Source organism: Aythya ferina (genome assembly GCF_964211825.1).
Source record: "Aythya ferina genome assembly, chromosome: 9".
NCBI classification, from domain to species: domain Eukaryota; kingdom Metazoa; phylum Chordata; class Aves; order Anseriformes; family Anatidae; genus Aythya; species Aythya ferina.
Window position 1 is genome coordinate 27,762,002 of NC_140305.1, and position 24,640 is coordinate 27,786,641.

General features: G+C 42.0%; 1 protein-coding gene across 1 annotated transcript in view; it reads right to left on the reverse strand.

Annotated features, from left to right (window-relative positions):
* Positions 1 to 2,396: 2,396 nt before the first annotated feature.
* The window catches only part of MED12L (mediator complex subunit 12L), a 180,192-nt gene continuing 157,948 nt past the window's right edge, over positions 2,397 to 24,640 (reverse strand). Inside the window, exons 46-47 of the transcript XR_014695904.1 lie at positions 5,346 to 5,426; positions 2,397 to 2,973 (exon numbers count right to left, since the gene is read on the reverse strand). The gene's annotated coding sequence lies outside the window, so the exon portion shown is untranslated. The remainder of the gene's footprint in view (positions 2,974 to 5,345; positions 5,427 to 24,640) is intronic.

A 24,640-nucleotide genomic window follows, 5' to 3' on the forward strand; every position in this document is an offset into this window, starting at 1 on the left:
TAAAAAGCATATCATCACTATAATTAGACAATAGGAGATTCCAAAACAGTATTATGTCTTGATGTTTTCACAATGTCATATGTTGTTCAAGCATATCACTTTTTACTTCTTGGAAGAAAGGTATCAATGTTTCAAAACAGTAGAAAGACAACAAATATTATTTTCCAACTTTATTCTCATTTTCACCAACTTGAAAAAGCAATCATTTTTCCAGTTAGAGAAGGAGCATGCAGTTGTCATGAACACTGGATGGAGAGGCATTAAATTTAAATTATCTACCTGAATTCCTTCTTTACTTCTTCCTTAATTACCTACACCCTGATTTTTTTTCCCATGAACAAAAACTAAATCCATTTAAGATTATTATGTAGACATAAATCTTGAGATTAAAGGTGAAATTGCTAGTCCATAACTGATGAAGACACGGTGAAATGTTACGAATTAATGCAGAATATATCTGCTTTTCATTAAGTACTAAGGAGAATGCCTCCCCTGAGAATCTCACAAGGAAGAGTCCCTCTGCCTTGTGCAGAAGGAAGACTGCAATGGTGGCTTGGCTCGTTCCCCCAGTGAAATAAGCTGAGGAGAAGTCTGCAGCAAGTGAAACTCCATTTTACTCACCTAGTCACTCTCCCAAGTGAAGAAATGCACTCAAAGAAAAGCTGCAGGGCTGTCGCATGAATGCACTGTTTCACAGGAGCCATCACAAAGTAGTGACTGTTTCAGAGGTAGACCAAGGCAACAAACTCCCTTACCTGATCCATAATAAACCAGAAATCCAGACATACTTCAAGCCAACTTCACTGGCTCCTGCTGTACCTCAAGTTTCAATGTTCAAAATAACTTAAGAATCCCAAACTTGAAAGTATTAACAGGTTCATTTTGCTTACATCTTCAATTTCTGGCTTCTCGGTGTTCACATAGTTTGTGTAATTAGGTTTTCTAGTTCTTACAACAATAAATCACAATTCTTAAATTCATGACCCAGAAACAGATTGCTCGAAATCTCACTTTGCCATCCCAGGGGAACAGAGACTATTAGAGAAGAACTAATGCCTGTGTAACAGTCAGCAGGAATCTTGTACAAAATTAAAGTAGTACCGATAACATTTAAGTAGAAAGTGATCTTTTCAAAAAGTGGAATGATTGCATGACAGACCATGATTAAATAAACCATTTGCTAAGTATTTTCAGCAAAGGAATATTTAGGTTTGCACAAATATACCTTTGAATTTATGAGTGTGTGGATATACATCTGTGGGCACACAAGCATTTAAGGCTGATTTCTGAAATTAGTAAGCCTTTTGGATTGCAGAGTCAATGGACATGCTGAGGATGATGAATGGAAGAGACATTATTCAAACCAGAGGTCTATTTTTCCAGTTGAGTTGCTGTGGAATTTAGAGGGGAGGAGGAAATCAAACTGCTAAATTAGAGCCATTCTGAACTGTAATTTCAATAGCAGATGAGACAAAAGCATGATGAAAAGCAGAATTTAGTTACTTTTGCTGTTTCTCTTTCAAAATGAACACTTGGAGACATTTTTAACCAAATAACGCTGAGTTCTATAGCCGCAATGTAACGGGAAGTCCGATGCTCTGCCTAGCAAACCAGCAGCTTTTCAAAGCACCTTCTCACCGAAGGTGCCTGGGAGAAGCTGACTCAGATGTGATGAATGGGCTCAAGGGAGATGCACGCAGAATACCAGCTGCTGCCTGAATTTTACACAAAGCCTGACTTGGTTCTGTAGAGGCCTGAAAATAAGAGTGGTTCAAACTCTGGATCCCCAAGGGTCAGATCTTCTTGCCCAGTGGGGCGAGAACCTGGAGAAACCTTAACAAGTCATCTCTGCCCATGGCTCTACACCTTTACAAGAGTGTAATGAGTTCCCGTTACTCTCTGGTGTGGGGTCAGATTATTTTCTGCTGCTCCAGCTGCCCAACAAGACCACCGACTCAGGGCAGTCCTATGGACCCATGCTGTGCACGAGGTCAGATCAAATAGCTGCAAGTTCTTTCCTGACATTACAACCTTAACATTCAAAGAGAGGGAAGTTCGTGGTAATCCCAACTCCCACAGCCTCAAGGGGTCAGAAGAGCCAGCAAGCCTAACAAAAGCAGTCACTGGAATAGCACTGCAGGATGCCGTAGTGTGACCGCGTGCGGGGGCAGCCTGTCCTGCCGGAACACCCAGCTCCTCTCCCAGGCAGCCGTGGAGGGCATCCAGCACCACATGGCTCATGGGCACAGTGCTCTCACTGCCCCTCCGCTCATCTCCAAAGCCAAGAAAAAAAGTTCCCATCCTTCATGAAGTAAGGATGAAGATTTAAATGTGCTGCAGAGACTCTTCTATATGCAGGTAAAGCCACAATGAATACGGCTACCAGAAAGCAATCGTTCCTTCAGGATCTTATATTTATTAAAACAAATATGCAGTACTAATAGTAATTTTATTGACAAGAAAGTAAGCAACAGTATGAAACCACTTATGCTTTGCCTGTATCTGCACAGCCCAGGCAATCCTTGGCCACCAAGGAAATATGAACACAAACAGCTGCACTTGTTTCTCCAGCAGACTCTCTTCACGTTAGCACCTCCTAGAATCTGGCTGGCCCTTACAAGTAAGGCTGCTCAACAATGAGAGACTAACAACCTTCTATAAAATAACTGCTAAGACATGTTCACAAGCACTAATCTGAATCTTTTTTTGTGCTTTTGACTCTGCAAATTAAATGAGGAAGAAATGTATTTACACCAGAAGCGGTCACAGCTCTGCACAGCTCTTGCTTGCAGCTCCCCCAAATCAGCTGTGAGGTTATGCAGTGTTCAGAAGAGCATTGTGTACGCAGGAAAGCACATCGCCACAGGTGCTCTGCTTTGTGTCTCTTCCAGACGAGTGTGACAGATACAAACTAATTTCTGTGCCAACTTTCCTGTTAATGTAGTGCTGTCTAAAGTCATCGCTGTTCATGACCTGCTCCAAATAAATAAATAAATAAATAAAATCTACGCTCAAGCAGCTATGACAGAAATCTTCTTTATTCTACTGCTCCAAATTCCTGAAACCTCTGCTTTGGGTAACAGTGACCAAATGGAAAGCAGTGAAGGAATATGGTTTGATGTTATCTGAGCCTATCCATATGCATATACCATTGCCCTTCATCATCGTAAAAACACCACACAGAACATCACTACCTGAGTAAATCATTACCCCTGTGATTTCAGCTACTTTCCCACCGCCTATGTAAAAAGAGTTTAACTATCTGATGCCAAGACATCTCTTGCACCACTGTTCAGTGTAAATGCTCAAATTTTACATTTAAGATTACTCAAGGGGAGTGAACCACTCCTGAAGGAAAAAAAAAAATAAAAAATAATAGAACCAGACAAGTACTTCCCAAACCAAATAGCCTTGCTATGATGAAGTTAAGACTGTCAACACAGATTAAACTAAAGCATCACTACCTTTCCAGAGCTTGTTAAAATAAAGACAGCATATGGCCATGGTGCCAAAGGAATAAAACCTTCAACTTCTAGACTTATCTCTTTGCCTTACAGGAAATATCTACAGAGATATTTTAAAATACAGTACAAATTATTTAAGATAACAATTCAGCATTTCTATAATTTGCAGTTTGGTTTATTAAGTGTAAATTCAGACCGAACATGATCTTTTCAGCTGCCTATGCATCCTAAAACAGAACTGTATGAAGCTGTGTTCTTTGGTTCCACTCAAAAATTTCGTGACCATAAAGCTTCCACTTGGGAGAGGCAGCAGACAGCCTCATTTTCTCTGATCTGTAGCACTTGAAAAAAGGTTGTGTATATTAACCAGCCACTGTTTAACAGCTGAAGACATATATATATACATACTTCCTCCATGTCCTCTGATCTCTTCACTCCTAATGTTCAGGCCTTACACAATTTTTAAGAGGTATAGCATCAAATAAGAGGTATATACATCAAATACTACTTATTTCAAATTATATTCCACTAATGCATGCAATGATCTAGACAGTCCAACAACAGATAATCTCCCTTCAAGACTTAGTAACATTCAGGACCTAGCCTGCATTGATGCTGCCACAGCTTTTTAAACCATAGGAACAGACTAAAAAAAGGGGCACGCTGGAAGACTTCAGAACACAGATTAGAAAAAAAAATAGTTGAATGACAGTTCTCCATACTCATAGTTTGACTGAGGGACACAGCAGTTTAAGAAATGGAGGACAGAATAAAGGCACTGAACCACTGAGCAGTCCCGCCTGCCCACCTAGAGACCCAGGCAGGCAGCTCGACACGCAGTCTGCCTGGGAGCTGAGGCGCAGGAGGGAACAGGCAAGCACCCCTAAAGAGTGCTCATTGCAAAGCCCCAGCATTTCGTCGTTCACATCTGTTTTGGACTGATTGACTTACTTCAATCACCAATTTAAAACTACATAGCTGCAAAGTTATGAGATAACTGGTCAAGACAAAGGCAACATTAACGAATGCACATAATTACTTGCTCATCTACTAGCCTAAAATCATTTTGCCTTATACATGAGCTAAAAGAAGTCACAGTCTGTTGGAATTACAGCTTGATTCCTAAAAAAACAATCAAATGGAATATGAAACAAAACCTGTTGAAAACAGCAGTCCATGAGCTCTGGGTCTAGACTTCATTTTTCCCATATTAATACTCAATTTTGATTTTCCATTTTATTCTTACAGGAACATTCGTAGACAGCATGCTTTGTCATACCACAAACCTGACCCCAGTATTTTTAAGTTCCATCAGCAATATCAGCATGTGGTCTATCCCAACTGCATCTAACTGGATTTTGAGTAAGTATGAAAATTTCATGAACTTAAATTGAAAGTGAGAGCAAAGCAGTAGTTTAAGATATCTTTTAAAGATACTGCTTTGCTAGACAGCATTACTCAGCCTAAAATTCATTATATTACTAATATTACTATATTACTGCAGCCTCAGGGAAAATGTTGACTTCTGGAGGAATGATTACACCTAGTTGTTTACATTGAGCTAAGAAGCTTATTTTGGTATGCTTGCTTTGAGTTATCTCCTCTGAATCTTAGCTCCCTAATGACTAATGATCTGCCATGTATTGACTGTTGAGCTATTCATTAGTCAGGATACTTCATGTTTCTCAACAGCTGACCAATGACACCGCACAACAGACCTTCTTTAAAGCTCTTGGCACTTAACATTAATTTAATAACATAGAGATAACATCCTATTAACATCCAGGAACAAAGCAGGCAGAAACCTGTGCTATAGCATGCACTCCAAAAGCTGGAGGAAGACAGAGCTGAGCCAACAAACACCGTCTGGAAAAATCTCACCAGTGCAAGGTCCAAAAGAGCGAAGGTTCATGCAAGGTCCACTTAAGAGAAGCTCCATCATTCAGACAAAACCTGTGAGAACTAGAGCATAATAATAGGGTGGAAAGTATTTGGTTGATATTAAAAATCAAACCTTTTAAAAACAAAGCAAAAAAAAAAATCTGTGTAAACAGAACATTGCTAAACAAAAAAACAACTCTTCTGTAAACATAGCCATATCAGTATGCTACTGACATTGACCTTATTGCTTCAGTTCTTATGCAAATTTAGGCCCGAGGAAGAAGTGTAAAATAATAACTATGATGAATAAAAAATGAATTACATAAAGATGGAGGCTAAGAGGAGAAGACTAAATCAAGTGTGATAAAAACACATGTAGATGGAGATCTGAGATGTCCCAGCCATGCATGGAGGAGTGAGCCTGCCAGCCAGCACTGCCAGCACCAGCCCAGCCTGTGGGGCCCCACGGGGCTGCTGGCCATGGGCATGTGGAGTGGGAAATGCAGACCACAGGGAGGCTCCCGCAGGCATACTTCTGCCTACCAGGTAGGGGATGCCTCATATGTGCCACCTGAACATTTATTTTTAGCATTAAAGCTCCATATATTAAATGCCAAAAAATGTCTGTTTATACTACAGCATATTTCATGGGTAAAAGGCAGCTCAAGTCAACCCAGTGGTATCAAACTGCACTTACAACCACAATTTAAGGTTGCTTAATGCTATGCTAATTTCCAGCTTTGGACTCTGTCCTACTTTCCAACAGCCTAATCAGAACCAGAGTGCTTCAGTGATCTGCAAGCTAAACCTTGCCTGAAATGCAGCCTGAAAACCCCAGCACCACCTGGATGAACAGTAAAATGGTGAGTCTTTGTGTAGTGCATGTTTTGTCATCATTCTTATTTGAATGGCTACTTCTGGCCTTCCCACAGACTAAAGATTGGGCTCTTAGAGCCCTTCCTTCACATTTTATTTCTTTCAGAGCTGCAATTATTGAAACCGATCTGTGACAAATGCTTTCACTACATAAACAATACACTTAATAGAAACATTATTTTCATTAAATTGAAACGCAGTTCTTAGCTATTCCTTCTGTATATCCTTATAAATAGGATTTTTGTCTTTATTCTTATGTCTTTTTATCTTTATTCTTATTTTACTGCTGACCAAGGGTATGGAATTTTTTAAAAGTCACATCGTGCATTAATTTGATGTACCTTTTGTAGCCAACCTGTCTCTTCCAAGGGTTAATCTCAATCAGTGCTGCTTTATCAGTCTAACCACTGGTATAAAAAAAGGCCAGAGCAACGTAACTATTTTCAATGGAAATGTCATTTATTCCGGGTGAATTAGTGCTTAGAATGCCTATGCACTGGTTCTAGGTTGAGAATTATTCTGAGAAGTGTTGCTATATCAGATACTTTTAGTAACCATTACAGACCTGGATTTGCAATAGCTGTTTATTAATTGAAGGTTCATTAAACAGAAGTTTGTGTTTCCAAGCACCTACAGAGTCCAGTTGGTTCCAGTTCTGCAGCAGAATTCCCGTGAGGCCTTTGGCAAAAGACTGGAGCTTCTCCAGCTCAAACTGCAGTCCCTTCAACATATCCACCACTACAATAGTGCCACTGTGCCTGCGAGCTCCATCTTCCACGATTCAGTGTCCTCAGCTACAGCACAGCCAGCCCCAATACCTCTCATTGGATGTTATGAAGTGAAAATTAGCTACAACTGGAGCTCACTAAGGCCTTTAAAAATCATTTCTGACTCTAATAATAATAGCGCAAGCTAAGCAAATAGCTCTCAAACCACCTCTCTAGATGCTAAATAGGTTCCAGGAGGCTGTACTTTGCATGTGGGAAAATGAAGACAAGAATGAAGTGACTCGTCTCTCCGTGCAGACCAAATAACAGCAGAGACAAACCTGGACGTCGGCACCTGCTGACCTGCAGGCAGGCTGCGTTCTTACAGCTCAGCCCGTGTTGTGGCCGAGTCAGTGACAAAAGCACTTCAGGAGGTGCACCTGGTAGTTTTTTCATGTGCAAAAACAGACTGCAAGAGAATCTGCAGCCTTTGCCAGTGATTAACTGCAGCCAAATAAGATGTTCTGAATATTAACAAGACTGAAAATACTGCTAGGATTTGACCAAGAAGGGGTGACCAAGAACTTCCAAGAAATAGTCTCAGAATGTGACCAGCACCAAAGACTTAAGATGCATTTGCAGACTACATAAAAATATCGTTTCCTGTGTAAATAACCCCACCAATCTGCAACCAGCTTCTCTCGGCACAGCCCATCACAGGCTAGTGTCCTTTGGCAAGCTCCTGGCACCCTTCCCTCTGAGGGGTAATCTACAGTTACCACCTCTCAGCATCCCCCACGTGCCATGGGAAGCAGGAGCCATACGCACGGGGGAGGCCACACAGGCAGCAAGGCACGGGAGCAGCGGTCGCCAGATCCTGGGAAAAAAGCGCATCTTGGCAGCCTGTGTTAACCATGCTAGCTTGGGGCTTCATCCAGCTTTCATGGGAGTCAATGGAAAGAGATCCTGGGGTGAACCACATACCTGCAGCACAGTTCATGCACAGCAAGAGGTTTTTTTTTCACCCTTTAAGCAATACAAAACTGCCAATTTTGAAGTACTGTGGGACTGAATCTAAATATAGAGTAACTGAGTGGCACATACAATACATTTAGTATAGAAAGAAAAAAATCTGTCTGCAGCATTGTTAACTCTAATAAAAAACCAATTTTACAAGAGAAAGGGTATTCTTAAAATTGTAAAATGAGTTACAGTTAGTTTCTACAAAACAGAAATCAACTTCAGAAGGAGTCTTTCTCAAAACCACAAAGCAGCAAATATAAAATTATCACAGTCTGTGTAAGTGGAAACTCTGAGTTCCTGTGAAACTTCATCCCTTCTGTCTTACTGCCATAAGCAGAAACTTTTACTGTCATCCCTGCTGTAATCCTGCCACAACCAGAAACTTTTACTGTTTTTCCATAGAGTGAATTCTTTCTGGCTAGAAGCATAAATTTTGGCTTTAGCTACCCAAGCGGATTTATCCTAGAGGTGATCACAAAAACGATGTTAAAACAGAGAGCACTGCGGAGTACTTTGCTGGCAGCTGCTTTCAGAAACACTGGACACAAACTACACCAGCCTCATGACACGTCGCGGCTCTGGCCTCATCGCACCCAGGGAGCAGCAAAGGGCACCCGCCCAGGGGCTGGGGGCAAGGTGCGTACCAGGACCCATCTACAAGGTGGCCGTGCTGATGCCAAGATGTCTGTTACAAGTTATTAGCACTTTTGAGCATGACATCACAAAGCTACTTGAGAAAAATCTGCTGGATTTGCAGAGGTGAGCAAAGAGCACCCATTTTAAAAGGGCAAAAGGTTTTGATAAGGTTCTGTAGCGGGGCTGCAGCCAGCCTTGGTCCTTCCCCTTCCCTGGGGAGCCCCACGGCGCAGACCCAAGAGCAGGGCACAAGTGCACGTGTGGAGGTACGGCACAGCCCAGCTCCTGTGGTGAAGGGCACCAAAGTGAAGAGCAGCTCAGGACAAGGAACATGGAAGTTGCTGCTCCCCACTAATCCAGCTCCCAGCCTAAGCAGTGCGCTCCTGCTCCTAGGGGTAGAGCTTTCTGGCTTGTAGAGATTGCTCTGAGAGCTCCTGAAGTCCACATTGCTCATCAAAATGAAGATAAAGACCTTCTCAGAGCACAAGACCCATCAGTTTCACAAAAGCCAAATAAATAAAACAAAGCAGACCCAATGGACATCAGAAGACAGCAGCTAATGTGACAGTTGTACTTTTTTCTGTATTTCGTGAAGTGAACGTAGTAGGCAGACCAACACAGACCATTCTCCGCTCCCCCCGGGCACGGTGTGCAGCGGAGCCCCTTCCAGCCCCGGGGCTGGCTCCTCGCTGCAGCTCCATGGGGAGCACAGAACCAGACCTGCTGTCAGTCGGTGTTTGGCTGTGCACAGCCAGCAACCTTTGGGGGATCTTACTGTATCTACAGTGTTTCTGTGCTGGTTTCCTGTAAATTAGACATTTTCTGCATTTAGTTCCTTTACAACTTGTAGAAGAAGCAAGGAAGGCCTGAAAGTCATTAGAGTCAGTGGATTTACACCAGGAATGGATGTGACCCCGTGTGTTTTTCCAGGCTTCGCTACCCTTCACCTGGCCTCCTGGCAATTCTTCCCAGACGCCTGCCTGCTGCGAAGCTCCTACATGACTGAACACTTCAGCAAGATCAGCACTTTCCTTTGTCAAGTCGTCAGAAGAAATCAGAATTGAGAATTAGGTCCCAGTCAATCATCAAAGCCAAGAAAACTACTATCTCTGGAAATGAGCTAACATATTAGAAATGTCATTCAGCCTCCTTGGCTCATCTTGGTCTTGAAACAAATGTTATTTTGAAAAGCTATGTCTGGAAACATAGCGCAGCCTCTGCCTGCCTCTGCATCAGGCCAGGCACCTACAAACAATTTAAACACAGCTCCATTGTGCAAGTGGAAAAGACTCTCCTTTTAGCACATTTCTGCTAACTCAGGAGGAAAATCTTCATGGGATGTTCTGGGCTTACCTCCACAGCAGGGTATGCCTGCAGGAGGAGGAAGCAGCAACACAGGAAAAGACCTGCAAGAGACTCAGAGGGAAAGGCTGCACCGAGCCGCTTACTGACACGTACGTGCTGTCCAGCCTCTGCTCGCGGCTAATGCTCACTTTGGTGCATCAGTGACAAGCTACTGATGATTTCGTAGTTACAGACAAGGGGCTTCTATCCCATTCAAGTACTTTAAGGCTCGAGGCTTGCCATGTGAAGGGCAGAGGCAGAACAGTAAGCAGAGCAGGGAACTGAGAGGCAGGAACAGAGTGCACGGCACCAGTGGAGCTCCTTCCTGGGCCTTTAGAAATGATAAAATGGCCCAATATTCAAGTACTTGGTGTAAACTGACAACAAAACTTTTCAGTCCAGAAACCTTGTTACAAACACTAAAGGTTTTTAATTTTAGCTCTGTTAAAATCCCACATTTCCATTGAGATCTAGGGCCTAATTTCTTTCAGTACAAACCACTTACTACAGGTATGAAATAACGACAAGTGACATGCTAACTACAATAAGGCCAAACTACAAGCAGTGCCAGGAGAAAAATAAATAAATAAAACACTTCTGTTTTCAACATTTCTTCCTATTTAACACAGCCACTTTTCCCGCGTGGTTTGCTGTTGCTCTGCACTCGTGGGAAAGGTGAGAGCACACAACTGCCCGCATGCCAGACCCACGGCAGCTGGAGCTCCCCACACAGGGCTGGTGAGCAGTTCAGGTGTGAGGGTGGGCAATGCTAAATGGATGGCAGGCAATGAGACAGACACTGTCTCTGGATAGACAGATTTATCTAGAAGACTCTAGTGCTGGGAAGCAAGGGAAAACCATGGTGCCTAAGTAGGAATCAAGACAAGCCCTAACAGACAGGGTACTCTATGGATTTAAACACATTCATGTTAAAGATAACACACTGGAAAAGAGTGAAAAGCATGACTTACAGTCATTATCAGGAAGAGTACCATGACTATCAAATTTCTGTACTGTTAAAGCCATCTTAACTGACATATAAATGGACTAACAAACTACAAAACTAAAATCCAAATCCACAGGTTTTCCGCAGAGTAAGGCTGCAGCAGTCAGCCTTACCATAAAGCCTTAAGCAGTTGAAGAGGGAGGTGCTGATTAGCAGAAGCTGCATTAATTCCAACATGTGCTGATCATTCTCAGTACATTGTTTCTGCCTTCCAACCATTACTCTAAGACCACCTGAGTTGCTTTCAGATAAATTAAGGGGTTTTGAATTCACATGTGGATGTAAAAGTAGCTACTTTGATCTGTTTGTAGTTAGAACAAATTTCAAAATGATATCATAAACTGATGTGATTTATGCAATGGATTTTGCATAGGCAATTTAAGTGCTGACTGCCACGTATGTGGCAAAGACCACAGCAACTACGGGGCTGGGGAGAAAATGAGCACAGAAGAGTGTTGGATGCCTGGGAACATACAGGGAGGAGGCCAAAGTGAGAGGAGTCAAACTTCCTAGTGCTGTGGCCTACGAAGTTTAAAAGCATGTGATATTCAGCATTCCTGAATTCCCTGCTGACTATAGCTTCTGTGCAGTATTTCAGCTTTAACACAAAACTACAGCTCATAGTATTGGTGAATAGAAACGTAACAAAGAACAGCGTGTACGTCCAGAAAGACAGTGGAAATTTCCACATTCACTTGTGAAGTCAGTTCAGAACGGAAACGAAGCTGAAACATTCATGCTGTGCAGGCATCCCACAGGACACCACAGAGCTACTGAGCACACATCATTTGAAGGAACAAACATGCAAAACATGCAGTGCAAAAATCTTTGTACTTGTGTGCCTGACTTGGGCACACAGATAGTGCTTTTAGGGTAGGTGCACATAAAGTCAGATATTTGCACATTCAAACAGTTCCTTACCAACTATCCTTGAACTCCTTAACTGCACAGATCAACCATGCTTTCCTCTTGAACAGCATAAAGTGTAAGACGGTATGGTTCTGAAAGAAAGCCGAATCTGATTCTGCCTATTAAACTAAGATTTTCAATAAACCATCACGTACACCAGTTCTGATGAGCTGGATAAATGTCACCCACCTTACACACTGCATACAAAACAAAGAAATCTAATGGGAGAAAGGCTGAGCTTAAAATACACAACTATAGTGACAAATGGACATGGCGTGGATCTATAGAAAAACTGGAAAAAAAATTAGCACAATTCTCAAAGAAAACACAAGTCTCACTTGAAGCACTGTCCTTTTTAAATAAGTAATTTCTACACTGTCACAATACTTATTTTTTCTACTTTATTGCTAATAGTCATGTAATTTTAAATACTAGCAGTCTTGAAAGTTATTTCAAAATCCCCATTTATTTTCATAAACATTTCTTACTCAGACTCCTGCCTGAAAAGCATGCACGACAGGTGAGGCACATGCAGTGACAGCTCCCGGGAACCCGGCCCACAGGGCTCTTCCCCCACAGCCCGGGTCACTTCGAAGTCCCCAGCCACAGCCCACGTGTGGGCTCAGCTGAGCCAGTAAGTCACACAGCTCCAGCCTCACTATCGCCCAACTGTCCCATCTATAATGACTTAGAAAAATAGAGGAGTCACCTCATACACTTTTGTGCATTAATATCTTCTGCTCTTCATTAGTCTGAAGCATATGAGATGAACACTTGAAGGCTTGGAGGAGTCACATCCTCATACTTGGATTTTACTTTTTTCCTCCCAGGACCACTAAATTGATACCAGTTTTGTTATTTTGTCCCTTCAGAACTACCCTGTTGTGTCAGTTACAAAACCAAATGTAATCAAATCCTCTAGTGGACAACACACCCAGACCAAATATTTTGTCTCAGTGGAACACCCTTCAGTACGGGAACACTGCCCACACACTCGTCTGTGGAAGCAGCTGAATAATTTTTTGCAATGAGCACGCTGAGAATTAGCCATTTTTCCTCTTGTTCACGGTATCACTGCAACCATTTAAGCTATGTGATGCCTGCAGGTAGGGGAACATCTCTAGTCTGCAGGTCAAACAAGCCCATTTGCCTGGAAGGTTTCAGCCTGGTGACAAGGGTCACCCACTGCTGGCCATTGATGCACTACTCTTCCTTCTGGCCCTCTCACAGCCCTTCCTTCTGGAATGGCACTCCCGTTACGGCTGTTGATACAGTGGATTTGAAGCATAATTCCATTGTCTTTGTAGGTGTTGGGGTCATCTCTTTCTGTCCACAAAGTAACTGCAGACAAAGCATTTGTAAATGTTGCCACTGGAAAACGCAAAGCATAGCCCTCACTAGCATTTCTGGCTGTGTTATCTTCCAGGAAGTCTTGCAGTTATTTCTACAGTTGCAAGACTTTAATTACAAAGTCATTACTGCTACATGGCTGCAGCAGCCACACATGAAACAACTCTCAGCAGCTGTAACAGACAGCTGAGATGGCAAATTAGGGGAAAATAGTGCAAGACAAAACAGATTTTACACTTCAGCTTTCTAATGAGGACCATAAGATGCACTGCAAGTAAGGTCAGATTTACACGGGGAGGTTAGTGCTTTCAGAAACGTTCCCTGTCAAGCTGCTGGGAGGGTGGCAGAGCAGGGACATGAAAAGGCAGGCAGGACCAGCTTGCAGCTGAAGAGCTGCCACACTCACTACAGGACACACGTTCTCCTAACTCAAGAAGGAAGCCTAAAGCAGAGAGCTTATTTTATCCAGAACTGGTCTCCCCAGTGGCTTGTATGTGTCCCTGCCATTTCTGCAAATTCATAATGGTTGGACTTCTGTCTTATCTGGGAATTGGCAAAGGGACAGGTAAGTTCTGCCTCTTCAGTGTGCCAAAAGCAGGTAAAGCTCATGGATCCAATGCTATGATTCCGCAAGCACAAAATTTATCTCTAGCACTATGGACGACAGACACTAGGACAAATTCCCAGTCTACAGAAACAGTGGAAGAAGTATATGGCATCCTTACTCTGTTTTAGAAAACTTGAACCAAAACTGAGGGGAAAGGGAAAAGCCAACACTAGCAAAAAACATCCATAAAAGAATGTCCCACAAAGCAGAGGCTCAGCATAAGGGAAAATGTAATATGTTTGAATAATAAAGAAAACATAAGGTCGATATTTTTACACTACTTTCCAAAGCATCTGCATTTGCAAGATTTGATCCATCTGGCCTCTCTGCCAGATGTTTCTTATACTTTTTGTAGTAGAGATGGGTGAGAACAAGCAGAGCGCATCTCTTTGCTCAGAGCAGCCTGCATGGGAATGATTGTATTCCCACTTGCCTGCCTTGGAGGCAACCTGAGCTTCACAGGGCTTGGCACGAAAGCAATCCAAATCACGGATTGTTGCAGTTCTGCACATTTTTCAATATGACAGTAAAAAAGGTTTGGTTTGGATTGAGCAAATAATTGCATTCAACTTCTACATTTGTTGTAAAGCAAGTTTCTAACCATTTTTCATTGAAGAGTTCTGAAAAAGATTACATGAATTTTAGAAATATTTCCATCACAAAATCCAAGTAGTCTACAAAACAAAAGCTTTGATAAAAGCTGTGCTACATTGGAGAGTAGAGTCCTCCTGCCAAAACCAGGCAAGAATCTCATCTGCTGTGAAATCAAATCTCTATTTGAAGACATATAATAATGTAGGTACAAAAAGAAAAAAAAAAACTGTTCCCTGCCAGCAGCTAAACTCACGCAGTGATGTGCATGAAAGACATCTTCCAATACTCACACACTCAACACTTCCTCTTCTTCTTCTACCAGCAAGACTAGCTTGCTCAGAGGTGTCCAGACCAGGGAAATACAGAGACATCAGCTACAGGGAAACACAGGTACATTTACAGTGCGGTGTGTGCTCTCGGCCATGTGTTTTGTGAACACCTGCCTCATGCTTTTGACAGTTTCCTGCGCTGGGGGTCACCGCTGTGCTCCCTGCTGCTGGGGCTGCCTGTCAGGCTCTGCCTTCCCCTGGGAGCGCTTTTCCTGGTAAAACAGTGGTTGGATATCAAAACCAGCTGCCATGAACGAGCGTGGCTGCAGGCCTGGGCAGAAAGGAACAGCTGCAGCCTCGGGGCTGGTGCTCTGAGGTCAAAGCCCAACTTTGACTGTAGCAGCTTTCTCGGGGCAGCACAACACTGGGAGGAACTCCCACAAGGGCTGGGAGGCCCCCAGAAGCTCCACCACCTCATCTCCAACTGCCTCTTTCATTCAGAGGCAGCACACTGTGCAGCCAGCCCGCAGCACGCACCCCCTCTGCACTAGCACCCCAAATTAAGCCCCCAATGCTGCTGCACTGGGTGAAAGAGTCAGACATTTGATACTGCCCCAGGGCCAACACAGAAACCAAATTAGAATGGTCTTTTTTATTCTTAAGGCTATTACAAGATGAACATAGCATGGAAGTTTTCCGTTTAGTCCAACGTGCATGACTTTGCTCTCATAACTGTTTAACACTGTTTTTGTGAAGTCGCTTTGGACTTCACATTGTAAACAAAACCAGAACAAAGCAAAAGGTTATCTGCTAAACACACAGCTGATAAAGCATGCTAGAAGCCAAAAGCATGTGAATTTATAATCTAAGTACTTCCAGACGGTGACTCTCTGATCCTGCCTAATCTCAACGTCAGAAAGCAGTTTGTGCAGCACGTTTTATTTTTGCAGGATTCAAAAGCGTATTGCATTTAAAAAAAAAAAAAAAAAAAAAAAAGCCAAGTTGTTTATTTTTTTCTTTTAGTGAAAAAAGTTCTGGAAGAAAGTATCTTCAAGAAAAGGAAGGCAGTATGCCCCCGCAGCAAAGGAGGCCAATAGCATCCTGGGCTGCATTAAAAGCCCTGCCATCAGGTTGAGGTGATCCTTCCCTTCTGCTGAGCACTGGTGAGGCCATACTTAAAGTGCTGGTTCCAGCTCAAAGCACCCCCAGTATAAGACAGAGCTAGACTAGAGTATGCCTGCTATGACAAAAGGCTGAGAGAGCTGGGACTGTTCAGCCAGGAGAAAAGAAGGCTTGGTGGGATCTTAGTGCTGTGTATAAATACCTCTAGGGAGGGTGAAGACAGGATGGAGCCAGACGCTTCTCAGGACAACAGACAAACCAAAATACAGAAGGCTGCCTCAACATGAGGAAAAACTTTACTGCGATGGCCCTGTGCATGGGCTCAGGTTGCCCACATGGTGCTGGGGTCTCCTCTTTGGGGACAGGGACTTTCTGAAGCCACCTGGACGTGGCCCTGGGCCCTGCTCTGGGTGGCCCTGCTAGAGCAGGGTCAGATGGACCCCAGAGGTCCCTGCCAACCTCAGCCAGTCAGTGATTTTGTGAAAAGAGCACTTCAGTTCAAATGTAGGAAACTGATATTTTGGAGGGTGCAGCCACAGGTTATTTCACCTATTCTCTGCTTTCAGTGTTAAATGAGTAAATGTTGCCTTCCTCAGCAGCTCTAGGGGACATGGCCTCTGCTTGAAGGGAGAAAAAGAGATAAGTGTTCATCCTTGAAGTAGTTCTGTCCTGTATCAAATACAACTCAAAGCACAGAGAAAAGAATAGTGAAGTTGCTTTAAAACAACAAACTTGGTGTTTCTCATGGGTAGCTAGTGCCTCTGTTACAAAACTAAAGAAAAATGTGCAAAACATTCTCAAATTAAGATGAAAGTCTTCTGTGACTAAATGCAATATTTACTAGAAGTAGATCTGGTATTTACAGATTTGGTTTTTTCAAATGCTTTGAACAGAAACAAGACTTTATAAATACACTGGAAAGTGTTTAAACTTCAGCCAGGGTTAAATGTTTCACTTCATAAATTAGCATTGGCTTTTGGTTGACGGAGGAGTAGTTCAGCATGACAAAGGAACGTCGTATGGGCTTTTTGATGAAGAACAGTTTATGACAACCAGTTTCCAGTTTGTAATTTCTATACAAGCCCATGTTATATCATGTTACAGAGAGCTAAGCTTGCTTTGGAAATAATTTGTCCAATTATACTATCCAAGTATCATCAGCACTAAGACAGCATGGGGAGGAGGGACATTTTATCCTCATACCACTGAAAATGCTGGAAAGCATGAAAATTAGAGGCAAACATTGTTGTAGAAATAAGAGAAACATTGCTCAGATTTCCTAACAGAGCTGTCGAGCATGTGGTTTAAGAACTGCTGAAAGAATTAAGGGCACATTCCTTTCCACTTGAGTCAACAATTTTCTTCGTATAAAAATTAGTTTTAAGCTTACTGTTGTGGAAAGCAAACACATTTACTAGTTTTTAATAGAGAGTTAATAGCTTTTAATGTAAAGCTTTCAGCCAGGGTTCACTGTCTAAGGAAGTTTTACCCAAGAATTACATTAAAATCATTACTGGTCCAACTACCCACAGTCACTTGTTTCTGTCATTCAAGAACAGAGTATTGCCAACATCCTGACCTAAAATTAAGGTTATTTTTATAGCAGTGATGTATTTTACCTATAGGTACCTCCTCATGGTCAGATGAAATGAGCATGTCTGATAACCCTCCTCTGTTGGGGAAAACCACAGAGAGGCCACGATGTGACAGAGCCGGTGTCAGAGCATGGTGACTGGATGTGCTGCCAGTGCCTGCTCCCTCTGAGCTTGGCACCCAGCTCCAGGTCAGTCCCATGCTGCCTTCTGGAGGTGCCCTGCCCAGGACCTGTCCCCAGCGAGGCCACAGCTCCAGGGCCCCAGCTGAGAGCCCAGGAGTGCCATATGCCAGGACGCTCAGCAGAGCTGGGGCAGTGCGAGTGGGGACCAGATACCTGAGGCTAAACCATGGCTCATACCCCACAGCCCACTGGGCTTTGGTCCTATGCAGGGCTGGGGACACTGCTCCGTGACCTGGCGGCCACCGCTGAGCACAGGAGCCCCCGGCAACCATCATTCAGTGCAGCACTGCTTCGACAGTGAGCAGAAAGCCTGGGACGTGCAGGGGAGTTCTTAGGGGAAAAAGACACCTCCCATACCTCCTACAGACAGCCCCAATAAGGAACCTTTACTAGTCAGGTGAAATAAAAACTCTCACTAGCTGGCATCAGCACTGATGTCCTGCCTTGAGTGGGACATACAGCAAAGCGTAGGAGAAATGCAGTTGTTTCAGAAACACAAGCTGCAAACTAGATTTAAGATAATACAAGTATATATTTTTTAATTGTAGGGTTCCATAATCTATGTAGTGTCTGTAACCATCATACAATTTCTATTTTTTTAATTTCATTTTGCATTTCATCAGCATGCCAAAGTAAAAAGAAAAAATGGGTTAGTCACAGAATGCTAAGAAACAAAAGGAACCTGTAATTAAGAACCATGTTCATCTTTTACAGAAGGGTTATTAGGGAAGGGGGAGGGAGGTGATAACAGAACAAAGCACTATTCATTCAGAAGTAAAGCAGTAAGTCCATTCCTACTCCTAGTGATGTTACAGACTTTACTGTTGATTACTACTGCAATAGGATTAAGTACAATGTTATTTACTTTATTATCCAAAGCTTAAAGCCTGTTGTGTGAAAGGAGTGCAAAATAAAGGGTTACCAGGCATTTAATACACAGACGCTCCTGCTGCCTGCTGACATTAGGACAGCAGTTGCGCTGTTTTGGCCCAGCCTCTTTGCAAAGCTCACAGATGTGTGGGTGTCTCGTTCCTTCAGCATGCTGCGTGCCTCTGGAGAGCCACGCTGAACTGTGCACGTTGGGAACCTTCCTGCAGTGCAGATGCTTCTGGAGGCACACATAGGACTAGCTAGCGTGTGAATGCAGGAACAAGCTGCAAGCCTTTGTTTCTCAGTGCTGTGAAATCAAACCATTGCACAAAGAGAAACAAGAGCATTAGCCAGTTAATAGGTTTTAAAATTTATATTCTTGGAAACACTACTTAAAAGCCTTTATAAACACTTGCAGTTTATAGCACAGATACAGGCTTAGCAGCTACCTGCATCACAAAAGCACAGCTGGGGAGTTTGCTGGTGGCAGTTCAGGCCTGGAACGAGGGCCATGCTCCTGCCACCCTCCTGCTGCTGCCTGCTTACAGCTCCCCTCACCGGGCACACCCGCGGCTGGGTGCAGTGCTCAGCCCCTCCGGCCGCCCTGCACTGCCCCGCAGGAGGATGCGGTTTGGCTGCTGGTGCTGCTCCCCTGCAGGAGCAGGGGCCGCCTTTGAACGCGCCTGGCCTCAGGACAGAGCAGCCTCGAGCACAGACAGGAGGGAGCCAAGCTCCGGAACATCCATCTCAACATTTCTGGGAAAGTTAAAACAGCAGCTGAGCGAGTCTGGTATTCTGCTGCTTTTGCACATTTTGTTTGTTAATTGTTCTGCTCCCATCTCCTGCTCTTGGAGGCACAAGTTTGCCTGCTCCTTCCGCTCCCTGTCATCACTGAGGCTTTTTAATCCAAAACTCAATCCATTCCTCCCTGCGTCAAAAGAAACTTCTACACCACTGAAAGATGCAGACAGGATGGAGGAACCCCCTTGCTCTTTCCTGTGTGCTCCCATTCCCTCACCCCTGTCTGTCTCTTCCCATAGCAGATGCCTTGCCTTTGTGGCAACATTCTGCCCTTCCTCACTCTGCTGGCAAGCCAGGCTGCTGGCACTAAGGATTCCTTAGCTGTGGTTTCTCTTTTAATACATAACAGACAACATGAAACAAGAAATCCAAAACAGTCAATACCTATCCAGCAAGCTTATGGTTTATAGGCTGCATTGTGAATGAAGATATCTTAAAAAAAAAAGCTATATTATGTGTCTGGAATTTGTTTCAGCTTTATAAAGTTTAACACTTCTGTCAGTTGGTGAGTAGCTAATTTTTTCAGTAAAGAAGTGAAATCACATAGTTAGATGTCAGATTCACATGCAATGCTAAGTATAGTCAGCTTTAAAAAAAATCATTATTTCTTCTTAGTGCAATAAAAAAAATGAAGGTTTGCTTTTGTTTTTGAACTGTGTTCAATTAAAGACTTAGTAAGACAAAGCTTTAGACTCTTAATGCATTACCATTTAATTTTTGAATGCAAGCCAAGGAATAAACAGAAAAGAACATTTATTTTAGTGGATGTCAAGTTACTTCCAAATGCTCTCTATTCCACATCCCTAACAGAAAGCTAATAAAACAAACCAGATTATGCTGGGCCGAACGCAATGGATCCTGAGGCACAAAGCCTGACTCCTCACTGCTTCTCCCAGGTGTCCTGGGGGCCCTGCCACACCTCCAGCTGCAAAAACACCCCACGGGCACAGAGCAATCCTCCCGTGGGTGCTGCAGCAGGGCAGGCCCAGGAGCTGCCCTGCAGTTTCAGTACTGAGAAGCAGAGCCAGTAGTTACAGCAGGGGTGCACGCAAGGCAGACAGGGTCTGTCACTGCACTTTCTACAGCTTCCCAAAAGGACCGAATTTGGCATTAAGGCTTATGCCAGCAGCAACAAGGAGACAAGAAATGGGGGTGAGGTACAAGATAAATTTAGTTTTATTGTTCTTTCATCTGTATGAAAGCATCAGATTTCTTGAATGTTGTTAGCACAGCAGTCTGATATTCTATAAGAGATTTTTAATGGAAGAAAACTGTGTTGGAATGCTTGCAACACTCATCCTTGGAGAGCATATTACATTCAGTAATGGAAAGGTCATTTGAATTGACTTATAGTTCTGACACAAACCAACAGAAACATACAGTTAAGTCTGAAATATACAGCATGTTTCCAAAACAAATGAAACATAATAGCAGTCACTTAGGAAACCAGTAAGAAAATGCTCTGTGCTCCACCAGTCTATTCTTGCCCTACATATGTGCTAACACAAAAAACGTTTGTTCCATCTATCACCCCAGAAGGTTCCCCATCTCATTCCTCTCTTCATTAAGCTACAGATCAGCAAGCAGCTCTAGAAGAGCTAGCAGAGATTGCATTTCCTCCTCTGTTTCCCCTAAACCCTGATAAACACCCACAGAAGTTAGCACTGGTCGAGCCAGTTTGCAAATGTCTAAAGCTAACAGTCCACCCTGTTGGGGCAAAACCTGATTCCAAATGTGTTTTAAATGAAGTATTGTCTAAAAATAAATGAAAAAAAAAAAAAAAAAAAAAAAAAAAAAAACACCAAAGTATTCCACAGCTAAATAAATGCTATTACAAATTTAAGTGAGCTTTTTTGGATGTACCTGATCAGATTCTAGATTCATGAAAATGGAATGAAGTTTGCTTTGGTAAGAACAAGTTATGAACTTCTGGACCCAAGGAACCTAAAGCTATGTACTTGCCTACAACTCCAGAGCTCAGGGCCATCCCACTGAAATAAAGCTGGAAATGCCTTGAGTCATACAATCAATTCAAAAAACCCCACCTTTCCTTTCAATCAATAAATCAATAGCATGATACAAGTAACATAGGTTTTTAAACATTACTGTTATGAATTTATTGGGAATTATACTGATGACTTCATTAGTATAAATGTGAGTCCAGTAGCCTACATTTCTGTATGTCCCACCTCACACACTATCAAGGTCACCTCTCCCCAGCATTTTAGGTACTTGAATTACAGCCTACTGCTACACTGAGCACATTTCTACACTTCAGATTTTAGACATCTGTACCAATCCAGTTTAAAAAAAGTAATTGCAGAGTTGCATCTGATTTATATAATAGCTCATATTTTTTGTACTAGTACTAGATTGGACTTGTGGACAACATGAAACTGCACAATATTATTCAACACTACAACCTAAGTACACAGACTTCAGAAATCTCACACTCAGGTGTTTGTATAGTAGTATTTGGATGAGGCCTTCCCCCTCCCCGCCCCCCCGTGATTCATTTTAAAGCAGAAGAACATAAAACAAACACTTTAAATATAGTAAACAACAACATCACTTTTAACATTGCTTAAAAGCTGATCTGCAACATTCAAAGCAGAGTTCAAAGCAGGTCAGCCATTTCTCATTTAGTTTTGTCATAGAAGACAACTGTTAGAAGAACATCAGGAAGACAACTGTTACACAACAGTCCCTGCAGGACAGTATTAAGACAAAAGTAGCACAGGAGACAAGCAGCAATCCTTATTTAGCTACAATCTCATGACCTCATTATGAAAATTAAAATTTAAAAAATATTTTAATTAGGTGTTTTATACTTGAAAATAATTGAGACTTAATTGAACAATTTGAGACAAAGGAGAAAATGATAACCTTAAACACAATTTTTCACTCTAAGAAATATCACTTTCATGCTGATTTCCCTTCTCATACAATTTTCAGGTGTTCATTCAAGACAGAAATTATTCAACTACTTAATTTGAAGGTTTTTAAGAAGTCATACTAATGTGTGTGCCTTTTTAATTAGCTTATTGATGCAAGTACTCTGTAAGACCAACACCAGTATAATTTCATTTACTAGTGAAATACTAGTAAATACTAGTATTTACTAGTACTGCTTTTACAGCAGAAAGTACTGCTATTTACAGCAGAAAAGCTTTATATTTTAAATTTAAAAGTATATTTTCCTGTGGAAGCTTATTTTATGCGAGCCACCATAAACGTTCAGTAAGTGAAATAACATAGATATATATATATGTAAGCTAAAACATTCTTACTTCCTATACTGTAAGAACAAGAATATTCCAGAACAGTTATCTCAGGCTTTTTCCTGTAGAACTGGCATCTTTCCTTCCCTTCTCCCCACAACTCAATACAGAAAACCTCCAGTTTTCTACTGTTGACCTTGACTTGGCAAGATCTGCATAAGAACACCATTTGCAAGAGATCTTATGTCCTGCTGCTGCTGGTCTTCAGTTCTAAGCCTCCAAGTACCTCACTGAATGGAACACAGAACAGAAATGCTCGACCAAGCAGAGGCTGAGCATACACTCATCTTAAAGCAGGCCCAGTAGGTCTGTGTACATAACATCAGGCAGTCTAACTCACCCTTCTAACGTCTGAAAATAATGAAGTTCTCTGGCTAATTAAAAATGCTGACAAATAGAGAGCAAAATTTACCAGCTCTGCAGAAGAAAGACTGCAGCTGAGAACTGAAGAAAGTCTACATGACCTTAAAGCATTCCACTTCTAAAATTTTAATTGTGAAATAAAACATAATACAATTTGGAAATACTCTCATCTGTAACTTTGAAATAAACCACCACACCTCATTTCTTTTACCTGAGATGTATCTGCTTATTTGGGAAGGCAGGTGAGGTGTTTTATTTTTATTATTTGTTTTAAACTCTGTTTACCATACAAAATAAAAGACAGTGTGCAGGTCCACCTTCATAAGGAGATCACAAATTTTTACTTCATCACAAGCAAAAATTATCCATGCCTTGCACCAACAATCAATTACTTTTGTTTACAGACAGGTTTTAAGATTCTCATTAATTAGCTGCTGAAACATCTTCCTTTAGCTGTTGCACTATACTTATAGGTTACACAGGATTATATATTTTTAAGCAACAATATATTGTTCTTTGGACTCACTTATTTTTACTTAAGACACCAGCAAACTCCACTTAGCAATTGTCACATAATTAAAGATGGCATCATCTACTAAACAACTTTGCTATTCCAATTCCCACTGATACATTATGTCAGTAATGAGAACCTACTTAGGGATGTGTTTGTGCACGTAGTCATGACATTTTTGCATTACAGGAACTGTGATCACATTTTATAAGTTAATTTAGTGTTATCCTTAGAGCATAAGAAAGTACAGCCTTACCCAAACCATCATAATAAATAAAATGTGGAAGTCTTATGTTTTGAATTTATTATTTTGCTATCTCCAGGAATTGGTATCTACTGCCCAGTAGGTGCTGAATGCCTCCTGGTGGTGAAGTACCCTCAATTCAGTGACCACATTTACAGGTAACACTTTTTAAACTATCATTCTGGGCACTCTAAGGACTTTCAGTTCCAACCCAAAGCATATAAGTACACAGAAGACAATGGAAATAGAGATTATTTTGGCAGGAGCTTAAAATAGGAATCTATTCAAGCAAAGAACTTGAGAAGGCTTATCTCTGCAAACTCAGACTTGAATCCCTGTCATTCCTGGCTTGCTCAGTTCCCATCAAGCTACATGAAGTCCAGCACCTCAGACAGGTTTTGATGCATTCTTTCTCCCAGTGCACTGGTCTCTGAGCCAAGAGAGGCAGGGGATCCCACATTGCCTTTTGGTTTAACAAATGAGCACAGAAACCAACCTGAGGAACTGAAACTGTTGTAAAACACATGGACCAAGTTTTCCTACCATCCAGGATCCAACCCAGAAGCATTCAGCATTACAAGCCTTACCAATTTCAATAAAGCATCATCTCTGAAATGCACAGAAGGAGAAGAAAATCCACACATTTATATGAACTCTTCATCCATATCAGATTATAGAAATTAATAACTATAAGTTTACAGAAAAGAAGGAAAATACTGAACTAGCAAGAGTATGTGATATTCAATCTATAAAGTAGCATAAGGTGCTGTGATTATTACTGATTCTTAGTTGAATTTCAGAATAAAAGAACATCTTACTGTTCATACGAATATTTTATTATGGCTGTTTCTCACCTTGCCCTGACAATGACTTAAACTTGCAATGCTAAATCCAAAGCAGAGTGGGCAACAGCAGCCTAAGCCACAGTTTCTGTTTTAGTGCCTTTGCCTTTGAACAATCTACTACAATGGACTACCATGCTGGGACCCAAGACAAACTGCAAGA